Source organism: Diceros bicornis, chromosome 18, assembly GCF_020826845.1.
Source record: "Diceros bicornis minor isolate mBicDic1 chromosome 18, mDicBic1.mat.cur, whole genome shotgun sequence".
NCBI lineage: Eukaryota > Metazoa > Chordata > Mammalia > Perissodactyla > Rhinocerotidae > Diceros > Diceros bicornis.
In genome coordinates this window covers 50,628,112-50,653,663 of record NC_080757.1, presented here as the reverse complement: position 1 = coordinate 50,653,663, position 25,552 = coordinate 50,628,112, and the positions used below count along the sequence as shown (strand labels likewise).

Sequence of the window (25,552 nt, the reverse complement as noted above, 5' to 3'; positions counted from 1 at the left end):
TAGCTCACGTCCATGAGGGCTGATCTTCCTCACAAAAAACAATAAAAATAGAAGAGTGCTCCAGTCTAGAAACTGAGTTAGCTGCTCCAAATCCTCCATTTCCTCCACCCCCCAGCCCCTGGTCCATAGAATGGCCCTCTGTTATTGGCTGTAGTGGATGCTGTGATAAACCATCTATATTCTCTTTAGAGAATGAAAAACCTACTTCTCCAACTCCTGAGAGTGCCACCAGAAAACAGGCCTTAGCTTTCAACCTCCTAGGGCAGCCCTAGGAAACTAATGCAAGCTGCATTCCAGGATCTGCCCTTCCCTCTCTTCCTGGTCATTAAGCCAACAGAAGGGTTAAGTCATAAAATAACTTGGCCATAGTTGTGCTGGGCTTGCTGAGGGAAGAAAGGGATTCTAGGAGCTAGCCACATCTACCCACAGGAGCTAGGAGAGTATGCATAGGACTGAATTCTGAGAGTACTTGATTAAGTGATGCTGAACATAAGGTTGGATAAGAAAGAGTTCGTTTATTTGGGAGCACTCTTTGGGCAGGATTTTTAACACCCTGGCAAGAACCCCAGGAGATGGTGGGAACACACTGCTGAGTACCTCCTAGAAGCATAGAAAAAGCAATGGCCCATAAGATGTTATGTATAAAGGCTAAAAAGCTGTGGTACTTGATGGAAGAAGGGATGAAAAGACTCAGAAAATTGGGCATACTTGAGTAGGTGTACTATATGAGACTGAAAAACACAGTAGAGGGTTAAGGTCAAAGCAGTGAGGCCCAGACCTCCTCCAAAGAGATCTGTAGCCATTAACTCAGGTAACTATACACTGGAAAAGGAGGAGTGCCAAACATTTCAAGGTCAATTGGACACAGGGTAAAGGTTGATACTGAGACCCAGAGACCCAAAGCATTATGATGGCCCCTCTGTCAGAGTGGGGGCATTTGAGGGTCAGGTAATAAATAAAATCCTGGCCTAGATCCAGTTCAGAGTGAGTCTACTTGTCTGTAGACCTGTCTGGTGTTCATGTCTTCAGTCCCTGAATTTATAATTGGAATAGACATACTTGGGAGTTGGCATAACCCCACATTGTTTCCTTGGCTTGTGGGATAAGAACTATTCTAGTGGGTGTATTAGTTTCCCAGGGCTGCTGTAAAAGAGTTCTGCAAATTGAATGGCTTCAAACAACAGAAATATATTCTCTCATAGTTCTGGAGGCCAGGAGTCCAAAATCGAGGTGTTGGCAGGGTTGATTCCTTTTTGGGGGCTCAGAGGGAGAATCAGTTCCATGCCTCTTTCCCAGCTTCTGGTAGTTGCTGGAAATCGTTGGAGTTCCTTAGCTTGCAGCTGCCAAACTCCAATCTTGTCATATGGCCACCTTCCTTGTAAATCTGTCTTCTCTTCTTCTAAGGACACCAGTCATTTCAGATTTAGGGCCCAACCGACTCCAATATGACCTCATCTTAACTAGTTACACCTGCAATGACCCTACTTCCAAATAAAGTCACACTCTGAGGTTTCAGCAAGGATAAGAATTTTGATGGGGGCGGGGCGACACTATTCAACCTAGTAGAGTAGGGGAAGGCCAAATGGAAGCCTCTAAAACTGCCCTCCCCTTAGCCAAGATAGGAAATAAAAACAATATTTCATTCTGGGAGGGAGGATGGAGAGAGAATGGGAGAAGTTAAAGATGCCAGTGGGAGTGGTCTGTATCTCCATTTTAATCTACTAATCTTGCCCCTGCAAAAATCAGACAGATTCTGGAGGATGACATTAATCTACTGCAAATGCAACCAACTAGTAGCTCTTATTTAGCAGCTTAGCCAGATATACTGTTTTCGCAAGAGCAGATTAAGAAGAGCTGTCACATGGTATTCAACCACTGATTAGGAAAATCCCTTCTTTTCCATTCCAATCAGAAAGAGAATCAGAAACATTCTGCATTAATCTGGAATGCACAAAAGTGTACATTTCACCCTTGCCCTAAGGTTAGACTTGGGGTTCTCCACCCTCAGTATAGTCCCAAGACTTGGGTCAGCTGGACATCCCACAGAACGTGACTCTGGTCCACTCTTGACATCACGGATTAGATGAGCGAGAAGTGGCTAGGATGTTGGAGGCCTTCATAAGACATTGTGCTGCAGAGGGGATATATCAAAATGCAGCACAAATAATCTCCTGGAGAATAATAACCTTTCTCATCTTCCCTTTACTGTCTAAAGTATACTGAATCTCTCCTTAAAAAACTGATTTTGCACAAAGATGATTTATGATTGTTTTTTATGATTGATTTTATGATTGTTCAGAATAGCTTAACCTTGGTACTATTGACATTTTGGGCTGGATCCTTCTTTGTTGTGTGGGCTGTCCTGTGCATTGTAGGATATTTAGCAGCATCCCTGCCCTCTTCCCATTAGATGCCAGTAGCATGATTAAAAATGTCTCAACTTTGTCAGATGTTCTCTTGGCGCCAAAATCTCCCTTTTTGAGAAAACTGATTTAATGCATAGTTCTGGGTTGAAAATAGATCCAATTCATTTCCGTGAAGGTTTTAGTGGAAAAGTTGTCTTTAACACCTTTCTGTGCTTTTTCCATATACAGGTCATGCTTCATACTCTGTGCTCAAGGGAGGTGGGTTCCTGGTTCTGGTTCATTCAGATTGAGGTAATAGAGACATCTTTTAAATTCTAACTTTTTAAATGAACTTTCATTATTAGAGTTTAACAGACTATGTGCACTTATTCTGAAGGTTTGTGTGTGTGTGTGTATGTGAGGAAGATTAGCCCTGAGCTGACATCCATTGCCAATCCTCCTCTTTTTGCTGAGGAAGATTGGCCCTGGGCTAACATCCATGCCCATCTTCCTCTACTTTATATGTGGGACGCCTGCCACAGCATGGCTTGACAAGCAGTGCACAGGTCTGCGACCAGGATCCAAAGCTGTGAACCACCGAAGTGGAGCACGTGAACTTAACCACCATGCCACCAGGCCACCCCGCTATTCTGAAGGTCGTTGTGTGCATATTTGAGGGTTTCTCTTTTTTCAGTGCTGTTTTGAGTTAATCTTGGATTATCTTTTCATTATCGTGTGACCTATCTCCTTCTTACATGTCAAGTTACTTATCTGCTATTCTTAAGCCATTTGTTAATGAAGTTCCCAATTTGGGACTGTTCATTTTGGGGGTGGGGGGCATCACTATTTACAAGCCTACATTTTGAATATTAGAAATGGTTGCCTCAGATGAATGTTAACTGTCTATAAAGACAGTATGGCATATCCACACGTTTGTATAACTTTCTTACATTTTGAAGTTAAAGATAAGAACTTTTAAAAAAAGTCCTACTGGCACTATTTGACTTATGGCCATTAAAATCATCATATAAATTGTTATTGTAAGATGCAAACCCAGGATCTTGCTTGGCCCTCGTGGATGTTCTCATGCAGTTGAAGGTACAAAGCCTTTCAGCAGACCACTGAGAACTGAATTGTATAGGAAGCCACCGGATATTTCTTGATCATTTGTCTAATTGAAGGTCAAAATAACTTAGAATAACAATTTACAGTTTATTTTAATTAAAAAAATTTTTTTATTTGTTTCTAAACAAATATACAACCTATTTTCAGAGAGATGTAGTTTCGAAGAAATACAGTCAAAGAATTTGACCGTTAAAATAAAAACAATAAAAAACACTCAGAGATTCCCATTTTTATAAATTATCCATATCTTACAGGTTTCAGGTGACAGAGTCTGGTCCGTGGCTGGGCTTTCTGATGCCAATTCCAATCTTATTTCCACTCAGTATTTCATACCTTCTAATAAAAGTTAAGACAACATTCATTTTATGAAAATATAGAATTGTTTTCAATTTTTTAATTGAGGTATAATTGACATATATTAGTTTCATATGTACAACATAATGATTTGATGTTTGTATATATTGCGAAGTGATCACCACAATAAGTTTAGTTAACATTTGTCACCATATATAGTTACAAACATAATTTACAATTTAAAGTCAGAGCTCTGAGCTGGAGCAGAATGAATCTCATATTGGAAATGTGGCAATGCCAGGGTTTTTTATTCAAAAACATTTTATTTCAAATTTTACAATTAAGGTCCAGTCTCCTCCTCTTTTTTTTTTCACCTCAGTGACCATGAGACACAGTTTCTAATCCTGCCAAGTGAGAGCAACACAGTACACGCTGCTGGTGGCTAGCAGAGACGGGGCAAAGTGTGAAACCCTTTGACCACCAGATGGCAGCAGAGGGCTGTGCTGAAGGGGCGCCTTCCCGGTCCCAGACAGGGGTGGGGTAAGGCTGCCTGAGCAGTGACGGAAGGAGAGCCAAGTTGGAGCCACCCAGCCAGTGTGGGAAGCCCCAGGCCCAACTCCACTGAGCCAAAGGGTCGTCCTTGTTCTAGTTCATGCGGGAAATAGTGAGGAGGCAACAGGATTCAGGAGATTAGAACAAAGAACAAGAAATAGGTGAGCCAGAAGACAGTCCCAGCCGTTCATCAAATGGAAGAAGGCAGAACAGCCAGAGATTAGAAAGGACAGGAATTGTGTGGTAGACAAGCGCTTGAGTCTGGATTTTAACAAAACAGTTTTAAATCCTTCCTTGGTCCTTTTAAGGAGCCACAAAATCTGAAACTTCTAAAGTACTCTCCAGAAGGCAGGCAGGGAACCCTCTGTTATCATGTCTTATCCTAAAAGTAAATTTTATTGATAACTGGAATAATTAGGAGGGAGATGGGCAGAGATGGTAAAATGAAACCTCCAGGAAAGGTGTTATTGGGGTATCATTGTTAATAAAGATATAACCACGGTCTCTAATCTGATTTTCACTTCTCCCTCTTATTTTGCTTCAAATAATAAAACTAGTGATACTCACATACTTGGGAAAATTCAGTTAATTTTTTTTCTCATATAAACAGTTACTTAAGAATTTCAATGATAATTCTCAGATGGGAGAGAGCATTAAGACGAGTCAAAACAAAAGTCATTTTATTGGATTATTTTAAAAGTAAAATAATTCCCACCGTTAGAAGAGACTTGATATCTAAGAGCTGAACTTTAGAAATAGTAATTGCTGGCATTTATTGAGGGCTTACTCTGTACAGGGCGTTCTTGCATTGTTCTACGCACTTTTTGCAGGTTAGTGGTTCCCTGACCAGCCATGTCAGAATCAGCTGGGGATTCACTAGAAGTGTAAATTCTCAGGTCGCCCCAGATCTATCAAATCAGAGACTCCGGGAGGAGTCAGCCATCTGTTTTAAACCCTCCAGGTGATTCTGATGCTTGCTAAAGTTTGAGAACCACGGGTGTTGAATATTACATTTAATCCTCACAACAACTCTAAGAAATAAGGATTATTTATTTCCACCTTCCCCTTTATAGCTGGAGAATCTGGGGCCAGAGAAGTTAAGTGATTTACCCAATGACACTGAGTTCCTAAGTGGCAGAGCTGGGATTTGAACTCAGGCAGTGTGACTTCAGAGCTTATGTTCTTGGTCTCTTCCTCTCATAGAGAGTGCCACTTAGCCTTTTTGTGGTATCTGGCTTCTGTCCTATGGCCCTTCTAAAATATTGAATTCCCTAGGTAAGCACAATATATATAATAGATAGACATCTCTCTGGTGTGCATGCACCTCCACACACATGTGAGGGTGGTGTTGCCAAAGGTGGCTGGTGGTGGCTAGTGGAAGGTGGCTGAAGTTCCACTATTTGTCTGGTCTTCCTGCCGAGTCAACTGAAGATAATCAGTCAAAAGTGATCCGTTGCAAAATGTGTGGAAAAATGAGAATTAGCGTTAGCTAAGGCAATGATTTTCAAACTTAAATGACTACCTGAATTGTCTGCTTTGAGAAGATCCTGATTAGAGTGAAACCTGAGGGATCTGGACAAAAGCTGTGAAAGGCCTAAGGAAGGAAACAGTTCTTCAAGCACAGCCTTTGGTGTATTGGACACCTTTTCCCGAGGGGTTTCTGAGAATTAGCCCTACCTGATTTCCATTCCAAAGCTGTTTAATCACTTAGATTAGAAAAGACAAATTTGTGAAGAGTCCCCGATTAGCAGATTATTTTATTGTGGTAAAGATGTTTTACATTCTGAGGTGTGTGAGTGTGTGTGGGAAAGTGAGCCTGGTGTATAGTAAACTGCCCCCAGACTGGACTGAGGTTCAGTCAACGCTGAGTAGAAGTCAGTCTTGTCAGTGATTAAATTCAACATTTTCTTTTGTTTTTAAATTTCTACATTGGGCCAGACACTAGGTTAGGAGCTGGGCATACATAGGTAAACAATACCTAGTCTTGACTTTAAGGGCTTATAGTATATTAGGTGATACAGAGAAAAAGATAGATGTACTGTCTATTTTTGCATCACAAATTACACCAAAACTTAGCATCTTAAAACAACATACATTAATCAACTCACAGTTTCTGTAGGTCAGGAATCTGAGTGTAGCTTAGCTGTGTGGTTTTAAAATTAATGACCAAACAGAAAAAAAGGAATTTGGAGGAAAAGGAGACTGTATAAGGAAATATGAACTACAGAAGATATAATTAATACAGCATCATGAAAAGAAACAGGATGCTATAAAAAAGAACAGTCAGAGGATGAGACATCAGGAACGAGTTGGGTTTATCCCAGGAATTCAACTTCAGAGAGTTGTAAGGATTGTTAGAAATCATAAAACTGTCATTATTTGCAGACAAATTTATTGTTTAGAAAATTCAAAGAATTTACAATCAGAATAAATGAGAGTTCAGCAAAGTTCAAATTAACATACAAAATTAGTACTGCTCATATATACAAGCAACAATTAATTAGAAAATATGTTAAAAAAATAGATCCTATAAGGTTAGTAATGGAAACTCTATGCTATGTAGCAATAAATCTTGCAAAAGACATAGAAGGCTTTTAGGGTAAAACATATACATTTTATTGAAGGACATAAAAGTGACCCAAATAAACAGAGAGTTTTATCATGTTAAGGGAGGGAAAATTCAATATGATATAGAAGAGAATTCTCTTAAAATTAAATTATAAATGCAAAAATCAGATATTGTTGGAGAAGGTCATTGAGAGGATGTGACTGCCGGGTGACCCACGAGCTGGACCCACGCAATCAGAGGCTCCTTACCCGCTCCTCTGTCCTTGGAATGTATGTGCTGCTACTATTCCTGTGCTAGCAGCTGTTTCAAGGACGTAGCCTTGAGAGAGCACTGTGTTGTTGAGCCCATCTGGATGGTACACGTGACTGAACCCCATTAAGGCCTCTATATAAACTTTTAAGATTCTAGCAGGTGGGTATGGAGATCTGCTCCTCTTGTGGCCGCCCAAGACAAACTTCATAAGTAAAAGTTCCCTTGCTTCTTACACCCGCCACCTACCGTTCTGGGATCTGCCTCTTTCTTCAGTCTCTCCTTGCCCTCCAGGTATGGAGGCCAGTTTCAGATTTCACCCGGGAAACTCTGGAGTCTGTGAACCAACAATTATTTCATATATAATTTTCAAAATTTTACTAACTCTTATAGTGGAAAGTGTTGGCAAGGAGTTAGAGAAATGAGAACTTTCATGTAGTGTTGGTTAAAATCTACATTTAAAAAATTTTGGACAACAGGTGGACAGCATTAATAGAGCTGAAACTGTACAGGCCTCATGACAAAGAAATCCCACTTCTCGAGCTGTGTCCCTACATTTTAAAATTTTACAACGTATTAGTAAAATAATTTTGATCATGAACTCCTGATATATGTGTGTAAATTTAATTTTTTAAACTATCCACATTATGTACATATATTACTGTGTTAATATAAGGCATTCACAACAACAGACTGGAAAGGATAAGACAAAGATGAAAGAGTTCTTGTCAATTATGAATTTTTTTTCATAATTTTTACCTTGTAATATGGTTTACAAGAAGCTCTTACTTGTAGTGTCATTTTCTTATTTTTTTACTTGGATGTGCATTATTAGAACGATTTTCAATACACAATCCCTTTGCAGAAATTCTTTTAAGTCATGTTAAGGGTAAATTGAGATAGTATAATGTATAAATCTATATAACCACCCAACTGTATGTGGTTAAATGCTGAAAAATGAATAGATAAGTGTGCCACCATCCATGCCTCAGCATTGTAGGGCTCCCACTCATATTTCAAATGTTTTGTGTAGTCTCCATGAGACATTTCCGATTTATAGGTGTCCTGAATCAAAGCACCATTTTCAGTCCATGTACTAAATATTAATGTCTTAATATTTTTTGGTGAAAAATAAACGTGCACAGAAGTTCTAATATTTTCTTACATCACATTAATGCGCTCTCTGGAGTGTGCTGTCTGCTCTGTGCTGACCACCACCATAAAGAAATCCTTACATATACGCAGAAGGGGGCAGGTGCCAGAATGTCACGACAGCCTGTTTGTAAGAATGAAACACTGTACGAAGCCTCAATGACCAACAATAGGTAAGTTCTAAAGAAATTGTATTTTATTCACGTTTTAAAAAGTTAAAACAAATTAACTAGATCTACAAGTATCAACATGGGTATATAAAAGATAAATAAAATATTAAGTGAAAAAGGCAAGTTGCAGGATGATGTATACAGTGTTACACCATTTTTGCAACTTAAAAACACATAAAATAATGGTATGTTATGTTTAGGAATTCATATATAACTAACAAAGCGAAAATGAGTAGGAAGAGAGGCCCTGGGGTGGAGGAACAGGTGTAAGATTGGGGAGGGGTTACAAAGGACACTTTAAATGTACATGTAATTTTTTTTTCCTTAAAATAACTAAAGCAAATGTGGCAAAATGTCAACTTTTTTTAAAGTTTGGGGAGCTATACATGGGATTTTGTTACATTCCCATGTGTTTTTCTATATGTTTGAGATATTTCATAATATAAAGGAAAGTAGAGGAGATATGAATGATCAAAGTAAAAATCATGGGGTGAAAATAAAATAATGAATTTAATCGTTAAAACCAAAGCTGGTTTTTTGAAAAGATCAATAATAACACAAATCATGTAATCCATATTAGGGAACAAGAGAAGAAGAAAATGAATTTTAAAAAATATAATTACTTTTCTTTTCTAAAGAAATCTGAATTATTTTTCTTTATGCAAAAAATAAACCTGGGATGCAAAACAGTTTATTAAAGACCTTAAAATTGATCAACCTACAGCAGAAGAAGATTCAAGAAGCTAGCTTTTTAGTGTAACTGTAGAAGATGAATTTGAGAAGAGAGCTAGTTCCTTTATTCATCCCTACAGTTCAGGAAAAGGACTAATCTCACAAGACAAATAAAAATAATGTCATTTCTAGAGACATACATGAGCCCGTAAGTGCCAAAAGAGCTTAGTAATTAAGTTGATAGTGATTGTGAAGGACAGAGATTAAACAACAGTAATAATAACAAACGTTAAAATTTTGAACCAGGTGTCTATTGAGGGAAAGGAAAAGATCAAGTGAACTAAGTACATTAGGAAGATAAGTTAAACTTGAGTTTAGACGTATTGAAATTGAATAGATAGACCTAATAGAAAGATCTAATAGAGGTCATGGATAGAAATATAGATCTGGAATGAAGCTGAGAATGTGGATATATTTATTAAAGGGAAGGTTAAAACTTAAAAAGTGCCAGGGACATAAATAAATTGACGATTTTTAGAAGCAGGGGAGAAAACAGCAAATTGTATCACAGAGCTCCTAGCAATGGGTCTCAACAGTGCCAAATGCTGCAGAGGATAAAAAAAATGAGAGAAAGGGATTGAAGATGTTGATGTCAAGATGTCAGAAGTCATTGGCAAGTTTTGAGAGCTTGTTTCATTGGAATGGATACAAAGGTAAGGAAAAATGTAGAATAGCCATTAGATGTAAAAATTGAGGCGTAGACTATGAACTATGTGATTGTTATGGGTTAAATTGTATCCCTCAGAAAGATTTGTTGATGTCCCAACTCCTGGTACTTGTGAGCATGACTTTATTTGGAAATAAGGTCTTTACAGATGTAATTAATATGTAAGTTAAGATGAGGTCATGTTGGAGTAGGGTAGGCCCTTAATCCAACATGACTGGAATCCTTGTGGCAAGAAGGGAAGAAACACACACACAGGGAAAGCACCATGTGAAGACTCGTGCAGAGTGAAGAGGGCCCTGTGATGACAGAGGCAGAGAAGGAGTTATAAAGCAAGTTAAGGAAGGTGAAGGATTGCTGGTAACCACGAGAAGCTAGAAGAGAGCACGGCCCTGCCGACATCTTGATTTCAGGCTTCTAGACTCTGGAACTGTGAGAGAATAAATTTCTGTTTTAATGCACCCAGTCTGTGGTACCTTGTTACGACAACCCCGAGAAACTAATGCTGGGGGGATGTGCACAGTGACTGTGAGAAGACGAGCTCGTTTGTAAGGAAGTTTAGATGATTAGGTAGTGTAAGAAGGGTGACAGCAGTCAGTGACAAATATTTCTGCATATTTAATTACTAGGCATGTCTGAAAAAAGCGAGGAGGAGAGAAGATCTCATATTAGAAGTTAACAATAAAATAAAGAGGGAGCCAGATTGTAGAGTAGGTTATGAGACTAGATTGAGCGATTGTGCAGTGGAGTTGAGTTTGGAAAGAACTGGCCCAGTTTCCTCTGGGAGGTGAACAGGAAGTACAGACATTTGGAGGGAATGTGCCTGACAGGTGGTCTCTGACTTTTCAGTAAAACAGTAAATTTATCTACTAAATGCAAAAGTGCAGAAGTAGGGTTAAGGACCTGAGCAGAATAAGGAAGATTTAAAAGATCTGTGAAAAGTGTGATGAGGAGGGCTGGGTTGACTTATGTAGCATGGGCACCCATAAATCCAAGTTTGGAGGATTTCAGCCTCGTGACCCTGTCCAAGGCACATAGCCAACGAGTGACAGGTTTGGAAGGTAGATCTCAGGCTCCTAACCCAGTAACCACTTCACTGCATGATATTGGAGATTAAAATCCCTAAAATGATGCGAATAAACAAATTATCCTTTAAATTGTTTACTAAGAAAGTGTATGTGTGTTATATATGATTGTAGTTGTTTTTTTCCACCCACTAAAATAAATATTTTCACTAATGTCTGGGATTGGAACCAGGTTAAATATTTTGTTTTTTCCAGTTCTTGAACTTTTACTTCTAGTAGTGGTTGGGAAAACAAGAAGAGAAATGTGACTACCGGCAAGGGAGGGAATGCAATTAAAGTCAAAGAAAGTGTTTATTTCCATATTCTTAGTGAAAGCAGTCATCATTTGAATAGTCTTGGAGTGCTTCGCCCTTTCTCTGTCCTTCACTTTCATGAATGGTTATTGACTATACATCCCAAGAAAGGTATCGAGTACTGTAAAAATTATGTGCTGAAATTTTCAGGTTGATAAACAGGGGTTATTTACAATTCTGAGAATGTCCGATTTATTTGTAGCTGGAAAAAAAAAAAGTAACACACTCATTAAAGTTCTGCCCATCTAGTCTAAACTGTTAAATGATTAAAATGGGTATTAGATATCACTGTTTTGATTGGCATAATTTTCACAGTGGTAGTTAAGAGCGAGGGGGCTTGGAGTCCAGACACTGTTCTGGACTCATGTTAGTTCTGCCTTTATTTTAGCATCTGCAAAAAACTTCATCTTTAAGCCTCACTTTTCAAATCTAAAAAATGGGTGTAAATATAGTACAAACTTCATAGGTTTGCTCTGAGTATTAAATGAGATAACTCATTGTAAACACTTGGCATGCTTTCTAGCACATAGGAGTCAGCCAGTACAAGAAGCCGTGTAACTGAAGGGCACTTCAGTCTCAGGTGAAGCTTTCTCATATGAATTATTCTGAGATGACTGATCCTCATTTTCCCTCTTCTCTTCTTTTTAATCTGTTCTTTTTGGGCTTGGCTTTCAAATTTTTAATCATTAAAAGCTAATATAAACTTACTCAGAACTGTGGGTTTTTTCTTCCTTTTCGAATCTGATCACCTTTTGCATATGCCAGGAAGTTGGAGCAATAAACAAATACCTCGTGACACGCTCAGCCAACCATCCACAACTACACACTCCCTGCAGAATAAATGGACAAGAAGAAAAACGTGGAAAAAACTCCAACTTATCAAGTAAAGAACGTTTGGCAGGACTTTTACACATAGACAATGGCCTGTTTACAGAAGCCAAAATGAATAAAAAATTTTAAAAGAGGCAAATATTCATAGAAGAGTCCTCGGAGGGTTCTTAGCTGTTCTCCTGGACCAAAAGAGACCCATGACTCAAAGGTGCTTCTAAGTTCCTCACTCTTGTTTTCCTGACAGTAAGTCAAATTTGTTTTTACCGCTCGCTTTGCAGAAGGTAATTACGGCAAACAGTATGTAGCCAATGCCAGGCATCTTGATTGACATTGTTGAAATTATTATATTGTTCTTATATTTCTAAATTATTGTATGTTTTATGTTGTGGACCTAATGATTGATTTAATTTTTTAAACTGAGTTGTATAATATTTTCCTGTGATTGTGAAGCAGAATACTTCCCCCAATTTTGAGCCAGGAGTCGAGGTTGAAGTCATCATTGCTGATGCTTAAATCAACCTTTTTAATAAATTGATTACCAGTTGTTAAAAAAAATATTGTCATATGGTGATCAAATGAAAGATAGATAGACTCAGAAGTGTGTGTAAATATTATTAATTTTTTTTTGGCAGACTGACACTTCTCTGGATAGCCTTTTGAGAATTTGCAAGGTTTTACTTCTTGGGAATGTATAGGCACCAGGACAAGTTGCTTTTCCCTGTGGTTTCCTTTTTCTTTTAAAGAGTCTGTGGGTTGCTTACTGAGCTGTTCAAACAGACCTCTGTAGCCGTAAAGTAAAGACCAGTGTTATAACTTTCTCAAGTTAGGATTTAGAGATTATTTTGGTATGCGGCAGTTTTACTTTTATCAAAAAAGGAAATATAGCAAGTTGTCTGAACATTGTAATTTGTATACAACATCAACATGTTTGAATGAATTTAAGTAACCAGAGTTGTTATACCAAGTGATCATCTCTGGAATTTCAAATTGAGAACACAGAAGGATCCTTGTTACCTATGATGATCTACAAATCAATAACTGCAGTCATATTAGCTGACTAATGTTTTTGGTTTTCACCTGTATGTATCTTACATACTGACTTCATAAAAGGGACTCATGCATTTAAAGAGGAGAAATTAGCTTTCTGGATTCTAAGAATGCCTGTAATGTTATTCAACTTCCCTTTACTCACTGGTTACCTAGATATTAAATAAGTGTGCAAAAGCATGCCATTCAAAGTTCAGACCGCTTGCGGGCAAATCTGACTGACAAGAAACTGGAGGCAGTTTTATTCCTGGCATACTTTTTTTAAAAAAAAAACAAGTAAAGGGCAAAGTGTTTTTTGGATTCTAAACATTACTAACACCTTATTCACTGATTTACTTTAGATTGTTGTAATGTTAAGACTTGGCAGAAAAAAGTGACTTTTGAGACAAGAAGGGAGAGGCCTCCCATACCATCGCCCTCATCTCTCTCCTAGCCGTAAGAGCCTGGAGAAAAATACCAGCTGACAGGGTCCTTTACATCCATTAACACTTCATACTTGCAAAAAACCCCTATGGAATGTCTTACTGCAATGTCAAAGAAGGCACTAAATTAGTGCATCTGAAACTATGTTTTAAAATGTTCAGAAGCTTTTTTGTAACTGGACTTTTTTTTCTCTGAGTTATTGCTGTGCAGTGTTTACTTTACCCTCTCTCTCAATGAACAGAACAAAATGATTAAAAAAGAGATAAGCATGTGTCAACAAACTCAGGCCCTTCTATACAAGAATTTTAAAAAATGGAGAATGAAAAAAGAGAGCTTATTGGTATGGTTTACAATATATGTTTTTCCATATTTAGTGAATGAAAATCCATCATGCAGTGTTTTTATCCTATCTTTATTACTTTTTTTGTGTTCACAACTTCTACAGGCTAGTTGATTAGGAGTTCTAAATATAATATTTTACAAGTATTGCAGAATAAGATATATTGTAGAATAGGATAATATTTATGACAAAACATGAAATTAACCAAAGGACTCATGACAGCTCCTGAAAAATAAAGTAACATTTTATTGAATAGAACTAGCCATTCTCCAAATAATTAACCCACTTGAATTTTGTGGCGATGTTCTAATTTACCCTGAGCCAACTTTGGTGTTAGGGGAAAAAAAGGAAATAAGCTAGACAAAATGAAATAGATTTTTAAATAGGCAAACCATAGCACTACACTGGGGACATTTTGATTAAGACTCTGCTAATTGGTGGGTCTGGGGGAAAAAAATCTGTGAGCAAAAATTAGAAAACTTTTTTTGGATCTCTTTTCAAGACTATGCTTTTTATAAACATAGAGTGGTTTCAGGGAGCCAGATCACTGACTGTCAGTATTTTTGCATTCTGTTGAGTTTCTGATGTAAGGAGTGGATATTAGGATGAAGAGATTTGCTATATTTTACCATGAGATATATCTTGGACTGCCTTGGCCACGTAGAGGCTGCATTCTGTTTAAAAATAGTGAATAACATTTCGGTGGATGCTAGCAGAGTTCACATCGTCCTTTTCATTCTCTGTGATAGCTCTTGGGGCAATTCAATTCTAATATTTTGGTTGTTATAGTGACAAAGGGTAAATTTATAATGATCACGCACTAGAGTTTTTAAAAAACTTATTAAAAATGTTTTAAATCCCCAAATGTAGAAATATCGGTCAAATGAACCCACTTCCTATACCATTCACCCACAGCAGTTGACAACTGTTAACATCTTGCTGTCTTTGCTTCATCTCTCTCTCTCTCTCTCCCCTCTCTCTCTTTCAAGATATATGACACTTTACTGCTAAATACTTCAGCTAGCATCCATAAAAATTAAGGACATATTCTCCTACATAACCCCTAATACACTTCACAAAGTTAGCAATAATTGCATATAATCATCTAATTGCACGTCCAAATTCAATTTTCTAAATTTTCCCAAAAATGTCTTTTATTTTATTTTTTGAGGGGAGGAGATCAATTTATTTTACTTTAATTTTTTATTTTTATTTTTTTGAGGTAACATTGGTTTATAATATTATATAAATTTCAGGTGTACATCATTGTATTTCGACTTTTGTATAGAAATCAGAAAAATGCCACTTAACCAGGAAATAACTACTGTAGCAGTAAATCAGGAGTATAAAAGAATTCGTTCAATCATATTTTTAAAAATGCTAGATTTCTAGAAATAAAATTAATTTAAGGGCCGACCCCATAGCTTAGCGGTTGAGTGCGTGCGCTCCGCTATTGGCGGCCCGGGTTCGAGTCCCGGGTGTGCACCCGCATTATATCTCTAAAACCACTACTCTTTTCAAAGACACTCAATTTTTAGCTCTACCTTTCCCACATATTTTTCTACATGTCTCCAACATCTTTTGTTTTCGTAGTTCTAGAAGTCATATGTTGTTGAATCTCTTCCTTTCAGCATCTCTTTTGGAGTGGCACTTGCTCAGGTTTATCCCCTTATATTATAGTAGCTTTCAGTAACAGCTTGTTGTGTAATATTATGTGTGAAAACTCCGTGTTGTTTTAATTATCCTATAGTCTCTGAAAAATCTATTAAATTCCTTCCTCTATGACTAATAAATTCATATTTTATGGACATATCCTTAAAATACCATCTCATTTTATTTTCTTTGATTCTTTTGATCCACAGCTGAACTTTCTATTAATTCTCCTTTCTTACCATTAAAACATAAGTCCATTTAAATGTCAAACAATTTTTAATTGATTATACATGCAACCCATTCTGCCTTGGAATGATATGAACTATCTCATGATGAAAATCCTTGTATAATTTCCTGAGGTCATAAAAAAGGATTATCTGTGTATCTGGTTGAAAAAAATCTGCATAAAATAAGACAAATGAAGATGTGGCAGAAACAGTTCGATCTGTGTTTCTTTCATTTTTCTAATGATTTTTAATATTTCCTATGCTTCCCACTTCTGATCTCTTAACTTTAATTTTTTTCCCTTCCACACCCTTTTCCTAGATGCCAACAGTTATCCAGCCTTACATCCACCTTTCTGTTCTTAATAACTTAATATTTCTGCTTTAGTTTTATTCTTAGGCCTTCGAAAAAGGTTAACTTTTGATTTATAGTGACTACTATACTCATTATTTTCAATATTTGTTTTTCTATATTATCAAAATAATATTTCTTCGTATACTATGGCAGGAATCAGCTACAACTTTATTTTCTTTGATAAGCTCTTCTATTTTTATGAACCAGAGCTGAGAATTTATCAAAGACCAAAACACTGTCTTAACTTTAATATCCCTGTGATACTTTACTTTTAACATTATAACTAAATTCCCAACATAATAACTTAAATTCAAAGTTGATATTAAGCTACTCTAGGACAGAAGTCATTCTTTACTGATGTGGTATGGTTGATTCCATATGTAATTGTGCCTTGATTGATTACATGAAGATGGCCACCAGTATTCGCCATTGTTTTTCTAAAGTCTTCGTATTGGTCCCAACATCAAAATGCTCATCATGAAATCTTTGAGAATGAAATAAATCCTGAGCATTCCTCTGATGACTCTTTTTAACCGTTGTCTCCGGAGTTCCATGGAAAAGAAGCCATAAGATAACTAACAAATTATGTGACTACGTTCACTTACACGTAAAAGCTTAGTAAGCTAAGCTGCAACAGGGCCACGCACAGGTCAAATGTTGTTATAGATTATGTGTTTTTGAAAGTTCCTTTCTTTCAGGTATTTCTACCATCATCCTAAATTTCTCTCATTCGTCATTTTAAAAGTAAATACTGTTGATATTGCCAGCAGCAAAATTTAGTAGCCCTATTCATTTTCTTGTCCTTCATCTTCTATTTTCTTTCCCTGCCATTTATACTCTCCTCCCTGCGTTGTCTTCTAATACACACACACACACACACACACACGCGTATATGTTATGAATATGTATGTATGTACATATATGGTATTTTGGATATATAATACACACACGTTTTTCAAACTTAGACTTATCGGCCTTTAGGGAATGTATGGATTGAAATTTTGAGGTCAAAAGACTTCATCATTTAGTAGCTTTGTGACTTTTTGCCAAACTATATGAGCTCTTTAAGCCTCATTTTCTTCACTTCTAAGAAATATGTAATGTAATTCCATAGTATAATGCTGCCTTCTTGAGTAATTTAAAGAATGAGTGAGGTAATTATGTAACAAGCAAATATGCTTGTTACATAATAGGAACTGGATAAATGTTAGTTCTTTATCTTTATCCATATGGGTTTGGTTGATTGAAAGGGCATAGAAATAAGAAATAATGTAGGGGAAAGCATCAGTAAAAGATTTTAAGGGAAACCAGGAAGATATATAGACAATGCCTAATTCTTAATTCCATCATAATTTAGTGCATACTTTCCTAGGTGTTTGCTTATTTTATTGAAGGAGATTATTGAGAAATACTGTTAAGTGACATTCCATTTATGTGAAGTTATCTTTTGAAAAGTGTATTCTGAGCATAGTGATTACAATGTGGTCTACGGATTTAAATCACCTGGTTTGAATCCTGGCTTTGCCACTTGTTGATTGTGTGATCCCAGCTAAGTTACTTAACTTGCCTGTGCTTCAGTTTCTTCATCTTAAAAATGGGCATCACAATGGTATTAAGTTTGTTATGAAGAGTAAATGAGCTACCACATGTAAAGCTTTTAGAGTAATGCCTAGCCCATAACAGGCATTCAATAAATGTTTGCTGTTAAGAATATCCCAAATAAATGCAGTCAGATACACCTATATCAATTCACGTATTGTGAAACAGTTAGGTAGAAAGCAATTGGCAAAAGTCTCTGAGAGAAGAGGGAAATGAGCAGGGAGACAACAGAGGAAGGAGAAAATGATAACCTGACATGGAAAGATCAAAGAGAAAGTACTCTATTCCCTGGAGTTGAGGGAACTTCTCAATTCTACCATTTTTAGTAGTCTTTCAAGCCCTATCTTCTATGTGGAGACTTCTATAGGTATTCCAGTTTATCATGTTCCTTACTATTAACTTTTACAGTAATTATGTTGACGCCAGAAAATTTAGCTAAATTAACATGTTAAATTAGGACTAAATCACATTAGTTCCTCCTTTTCAGGCCAAAAGCTCACCTTTTAGCAACATGATTCAATAAAGGCCCAGAACCTTGACTCTGACTCATATTCATCCAGTGGGCAATGGCGATGGGTATGGTTGTGTAGTGTGAAGAAGGGTCATTTAGCAATCCTAACTAAGTGGTCACCACCAGTCGTTCTATTGACTGGTCTTAGATTCAATTTGCCCTTAATACTTTAATATAAACTGAGTATACTCAGGTCAATATGATAGCTTTAGCCTGTCTAAACCTGCACACCATGTCATCTACCTTGGCTTTCCCTCCATCTATAGTTAATGGCCCAACATGTCTCAAACCAGCTTCTGTTTGATCATTCTGCTGGTAAATTAGTTACTTCATTCATTTATTCATCATTCATTAAGCCCTCTGCTAGAAGTAGGATTCAAAGATTAATGGCAGTCTTTAACCTCAGTAAGTGCAGCATCTAGAGGAAAACTGGCACTTAAACAGAAATTATTTGAAAGAATGGTAGAGATGGACAGAGAGAATTAAAGGAACATAGAGAAGGATCATCCAGCCGAGCCTAAGTATGGTGGAAAAGGTCATAAAGAGATGACACTTGAGGTGAGTCTTATGGAAAGAAAAGGTCTTGGTCACATAAAGTGTGGTGGGGCATGTGAAGGTTCTTCCAAGCAGGGGACATGGCATGAGCAACATAGGATGGCAAGAAACAATATATGTGTCTAAGGAATCACAAGAAATCAACTTTTCTGACTCAAAGAGGGAGAAATAAATCTTATGCAGTAGGGACCAAATCAGATCATGTAGAGTTTTGTTTGCCAAATTAAGAACAAGCTGTCCTGTATAGTGTGGGGAATCACTGAGTGATTTTAAGGAGGCAAATTAGACAACCAGACCTTTGATAGAGCACTTTCACAGCTTTATGGAGCATGGCTTTGAGGGTGACACAATTGGAGAAATGGGAAACATTTAGGAGATTGTGTCAGTCTCGGTTTAGTCAGGAAAAGTGAGGCGCTGGAAATATTGTGGGAGTAAAGGGATGTGATATAGGAATTAGGAATTCATAAATGTACAAGGGATAGAAGAGAGAGGGTCAAGAAAGTTGTAGCCAGAAAGTCAGGGAAACAGCCACTGAGGACCTTAGCCTGATGCATGGAAATGGGTGGTTCTCAAGAAGTTTGCTGGCAAACTGCTGCAAGTTTCAGGATTCTCTGGGAAAGTGCCCACCAATTTTCTTAATCTGCAGCTACAAAGCAGTACTTGTCAAGAAGTCTGAGAAGCTGGTACAAACCTTAAGTCTGCCCATGTGTCTGGCCTCCAAGACCTTTGGAGAATAATGACCTTTCTTCACTTCTGCTCTCCAAATCTTCCCAAGTTCTTCTCATTGGCAAAGTCCAATACCGAGAAGGGGATTCTGGGAAATGTAGTCCTTGGTGTGTCCTCTGCATTGCACAAGAGAAGGGGCTAGGACTGATGCAAAGGGGATAACTGACAATCAAGTACAGAGGTCACAGCCCTGGTTGAGGTGAGAAATGATTTAAGTCTGGACTAGAAGGTGGTAGGCAAGGGATAAAGGGTTAAATTCAACAGATTCATAAAGATAAATTCACAAGGTTAAATTGTAATAATTTTGTAGATCTCAGGATGCGGTGAGAGAGGGAGGGAGAGAAAGAGTTAAGGACGCTTCTCAGGCATTTAGCTTGAGTTCCTGGTTGGATGGTGGAAACACCAACTGAGAGAATGGAAGTGGGACAGGTTTAGAGGGACAAATAATACACTCAGTTTGATATCCACACGCAGATCTATAGCAAAAAGTTGAATATATAAATCTGAACCTTTGCAAAAAGGCCTAAAGACACAAATTTGGGAATCATTAGGTCTAGGTAAGAATTGAAGCAATGAGAGTGGACAATGTTGTATGGCAAGGATTTGAGAAAAAGAAAAATAGTTGGTCAAGTATAGAACCCAATTCAAGGACTCCAGAAAGTATGCTGAGAAGGAATATTGAGAGAAGGATGTGGAAACCAAAAGGATAGAAGCCAAAAAACAGAAAAGAGTGAGCAATTGGTAAGTCAGTGATGAGGTCTATTAAAGAAGGACTGAAAGTTTCCATTGGATTCGGTTGTTATAATGTCATTGGTGACCTCACTGAGAATAGTTTCAGTGGAGTGGTAGGGTCAGAAGCTGTGTTGTCTTAGGCTGGAAATAAATGTGAGGTACAGAAATGGAAACCAAGAGTAGACACTATTGTTTTGAAAAATTGGCCTGTGAAAGGGAAGAAGACTGAATAATAGCTAGAGAGGGTGCAGGATGAGGGAAAGCCTTTCTCCCTTCCTCCCTGCTCTTTCCCTGCCTTCCTTCCTTTCTTTCAATTGTAGCTTTCTCTTCATTTGCTCACTTAGAGAAGTAGCTGGATTACATGAAATGCCGAGCTTGGTAAGAGTATGAGCAGGTCTGTGTACATCTCTTTTGGAGGTGGTGTGGGCTTTTACTACTGTTCCCTTTGGATCCCGTTGAGGTAGTGACACCCTACATTGTGAAGTTTAGGTTCAATCATGAACTGTAGTATCGGCACTTAACGTAATTTATGTTCCTAGAAAATATATTTACCTCAAAGTTGCTTAATCTTCTTTCAGAACAGAAATGTTAAAAAAGAATATAATGGAAAGCCTGAAAAAATAGTAGCATTGCAAGGTAAAGAGAAAAACTTCACTGTTTTGATGATATTTTTAATTAAAATTTTTTTCCCTGAAAATACAAGTAGTCATAGTGGAAAATTAGAGGATGAATATAGAGAAAAAGAAAAATTAAAAAAAAATTTCTACTATGAGGGATAATCACCAATAATATATTATCTTTTTCTATGTATATATGTATGTATAAAATATTTTTTAAAAAGTAGGATCGTACTACTTATGATGGTTTATAATGTTTGACCTGAATTTGTCAAACTGAGCTTAGAGGATCACTGAAATTGTTTTTACTTTCATAGAACTTTTCATCATCTGTTTTGGGCTGTGGTTTGCCTTATTTTTAACTCTTCCAAAATATAATTCCTTATGTTTTCTGTCTTCAGAGAATCTCTTAAAATTCTGGGAGGCTAATGGAACTCATTGTTGTTTTCCAATGGAGTTAGATAGTTTTTCAAATATTAAAGAAAAAAATTGTCCAGTTCTAAGCACACATATACGAAAATGCCTATGACATGTCCTGGATCCCAACATACCTCTCTAGAGACCATGCCCATACTTTTGTGATACAAAACGGAACAATGACCAGCGCCAGGGGAGAATTTACCATCCTCTCCTTAACCCAATCTCCCTCCTCATATGGAATAAACTCCCCCTTTGCCTCTATACCTGGCCCGTCTGTCTCCAGCTCTGGGATCCTCTGTGAGACTATTTCTTAAGTCATGCTGCTTTCCTTTGCCCGGCAAACAAACACTCTGTTTACTCTGTTTTTATCCTTGGTAGCATTTGCTCTGTTCTTTAATATTAAATTTATATATTCTTTGACATTCAAAGAATTTGAGATAGGGAGGAAGGTAGAAATTTACATTCTCAGTCTTGATCCATATTCTCTGGAGAAATTTGATGCTTTGTCTTCTTAAATAGACACAATTAAATATATAATTTTATAGGGGACATATTAGAATACCAGTGAAATGAAATGCTGAGATATATTTTACTCTTCCCATTTTTTTAAGGTCCATTGTATCTGAAAATAGTCCAAAGTCTAATTTTCACATTTTATTCTAAAACAGGCATATTTCTTGAAATATATGAAGGACAGGTCACTGCAATACTTGGACATAGTGGAGCTGGTAAATCAACACTGCTTAACATTCTTAGTGGGTTGTCTGTTTCTACAGAAGGTAAGAAAATAATTTTAGAAGGCAAGTTGACTGAAAAGCAGTTCTTCAATCTGATCATGTAAAAGAAAAATATTTCTCTAAAGCAGGCTTTTTACACGTTGAGTAATTTAGAACAGGAAATATTTATTTCGTATTTACATAAATTCATGAGAAAGCTTGTATCTCCATTCCACTATCATGTGTCATTCCGTGTATATTTTGCATTGCTATAGACACTGACATTTCTATTAAGAATAATCTGAATTTCTCAATGTATTCATTATGCAACTATAAAATGTGAAGTTTCTTCAACTAATATCCTGTATTATCACTCTGCACAGAGTTACTATCCTGGTGTTAAATACTTTAAAATTTCTATTTACAGGATCAGCCACTATTTATAATACTCATCTCTCTGAAATAATTAACATGGAAGAAATCAGAAAAAACATTTGAGTCTGTCCACAATTCAATATTCAATTTGACTTTCTTACTGTGAGAGAAAACCTCAGGCTATTTGCTAAAATAAAAGGGATTCAGCCAAAGGAAGTGGAACAAGAGGTAGGTGAACATATTAGAATTGATGGCTTTGGAAATAATTTACTTAATTTGCTCCTGACCATATTTTTAACTATTACCTCATTCTTTCATAATTAAGTTTTAATCAATGAAGTTCTAGAATAAATTTCTCCTCATTAGAGAGTAAGAATGCTTAAAGTAAAATATTTTGTATTAATGCAGGTTTTTTTTGGATAGGTAAAAAGAGTTATAATGGGATTAGATATACAAAATATTCAAGATGTCATTGCTAAAAAATTAAGTGGTGGACAGAGAGAAAATTAACATTTGGGATTGCCATTTTAGGAGATCCTCAGGTGAGAGAAAAAACATTTTTTAGGATTAATTTGGGTTGGATAGTATAAGACTATCATTAAAGTCCAAACTCTACTTTAATTACCAAGTGTGAGAGAAAATTCATAATAAAGGATCATGCAGGCCTGATAGGGATCCAGTGAAGGACTGTATTTGAATCTAGAAGTCATGTTGCTTTCCATGCTACTTTCTGAAGATCCTCACTCTGAAGTGGAAGATACTTCCATACATTTTCTCCTCTAGGTTTTGCTACTGGATGAACCAACTGCTGGATTGGATCCTTTTTCAAGGCACCAAGTTTGGAACCTTCTGAAGGAGTGTAAAACAAACCACGTGATCCTTTTTAGTACCCAGTTCATGGATGAGGCTGACATCTTGGCTGGTTTATTTTAACTAGTTATTTAAGGATTTAATATGAGATAATATTTTAATATAAGGACTTTATAACCTCTTTTTAAAAGAAGAAAATCTTGTTTGCAATCCATTTGAGTGTCTGTATTCTAAAGATCAGAGGAATTCTGATCTTCTAATGAGTTCTTAAGCCCATGCTTTATGTATCTTCTTGTCTGTATTTTCCTTGACTGTGTACGTTAATCACAAGTATAGTTTTTAAAGTTTGAAACTCCAATGTTACCTTTCATATATAGCTTTTTGTTGGATAGCTGGGAAAAATTCTTTTTAAGTGTACGATTTTTCATTGACTTCTTAGGAGGATCCTTTGTTCACTGAGTACAGTGTTGGGTGTGAAGATGCAAGCTTGGAGAATTAGGACAAATGTGTTTGCCTAGGAAATAGTGGCAGGTAGGGAACACTAGTTTTAGTGAGCCAGGAGAGTGTGTGGAGGAGGAATCCAGAAAAAATGAAATCGGAAAGGAACTCAGTGAAGGAAGTGAAATTTTTGCTGTCTGATGTGCAATGTAACGCTGTTCTGTTTCCTCCATGAAATCTGTGGTAAAGTATACTCCTTGTATCAGTTATCTCCTACCGCAATAACACTATGTGACAAACCATCCCCAAACTCAGTGCTTTAAATAAGCAAGCATTTATTTAGGCCATGACTTGGAGAGTTGGCAGTTTAGCGTGGGCTCAACTAGAGAGATTTTCAGGTCTCGACTGGGTTCACTCACATGTCTGGTGGTTGAGTGGCCATTGGCTAGGTTGACTTAGATGACTCATCAGCATTCCAGGTGTGTTTCGTCTTCCAGCAGTCTAGCCCAGTCACTGACATGTTCTCATGAAGGAACAAGGAGAGCAAGTCCCAATGCATGAGCCCATTTCATGTCTCTGCTTTCCAGTGTCTGCTAACCTGCCACTGGCCAAAGTAAACCACATGGTGGAGAGTGGTGTCAAGAGTGGAACAGGTCACTTTGCCCGTGGTGAGAGAACACTGAAAAGATACATAGCAAATTATGTAGATAAAGGGAGAGGGGAAGAATTGGGCCATCCTTGCAATATTTGTGCCATTGCATTAGCTGTGAGAGACGCAGTGGATTTCTGAGTCCAGCTTCAAGGTGGGCGTAGGGGTGAGAGGTGATGCTGCATCCAGGAGCTCAATATATCATGATGGTGTTTACACTGAAAAATTCCTTTGGTATTTTGGTCTCCAGAATGGAGAATATACCCATGTAAGGAATTCACATAATTTATTTTTTCTTACTTTCTACTCAGATAGGAAAGTGTTTCTGTCTAATGGGAAGTTGAAATATGCAGGGTCACCTTTGTTTCTGAAGCAAAAATAGGGTATCGGATATCATTTAAGGTAATGTATTCTCAGTGTAGTTGTTTTTAATGTGAGTATCAATACGAGGGGTGACATTCCATGTAATCGTTTAGAGATATAAGAAAGTCAACTTAATTTTGGGTGGAAATTGATTTACAATAAATAGTACAAAATATCTCCCTCATTAACATTTTCCTTGTTGGTTATCTCTTGGAAATTAAGCATGCAAATTTCTAAAATCGTATGTATCTTTCAATATAATATTTTTTGGCCAATATTTATATAGGAAAAATTTATGTTTATGTCCCAAAAAGCAATTGATCATTTTTAACAAAATAATTTGTCCTCAAAGTCTGAAATTGTATTCCAAATTTACTTCTCGGAATGTCAGAATATCACATGGGGCATTTTAGAAAGCATGACGTATCAACAAATGAGACCTGTACATGGGAGTTGTTGGCATTAAGAGAGGCCAGTTACTACATAGATAGCAACTGTTTATTAAAAACCTTATTAATTTTTCATTGATCTAGAAGCAATGTTTCATGCACTTTACACTCTATCATGATTTTATATGTGTGTGTGTATATATATATATATATATATATATTTTTTTTTTTTTTTTTACCTGCTAACCTATCTATCTATACATATTATATATATACTGAAATTCCAACTGGCTTTCAGTTACATTTTAGGAAATTGGTTGGGGGTTTGGGGTTGACATGTAACGTACTGTATTTTTTCCCATTTAAAATAAGGCAAAATAGGCTGCCAATTAGCACCTTGAAGTGGCACATCTGATTTGTGGGAACTGATTACTGAATTTAGCAGGATATACCTATAAAATGTACAAATTTTTAAATCAAAAACTGTCTTTTCATTAGCGGTAGTGTTGGAAAAGAATTCAAAAGACTTATGCCCCTTTTGAAACATTA

The 25,552-nt window shown here is 36.9% G+C and overlaps 1 pseudogene; it reads left to right on the top strand.

Annotated features, from left to right (window-relative positions):
• The first annotated feature begins 8,397 nt into the window (after positions 1-8,397).
• The window catches only part of LOC131417960 (ATP-binding cassette sub-family A member 10-like), a 50,761-nt pseudogene continuing 33,606 nt past the window's right edge, over positions 8,398-25,552 (top strand).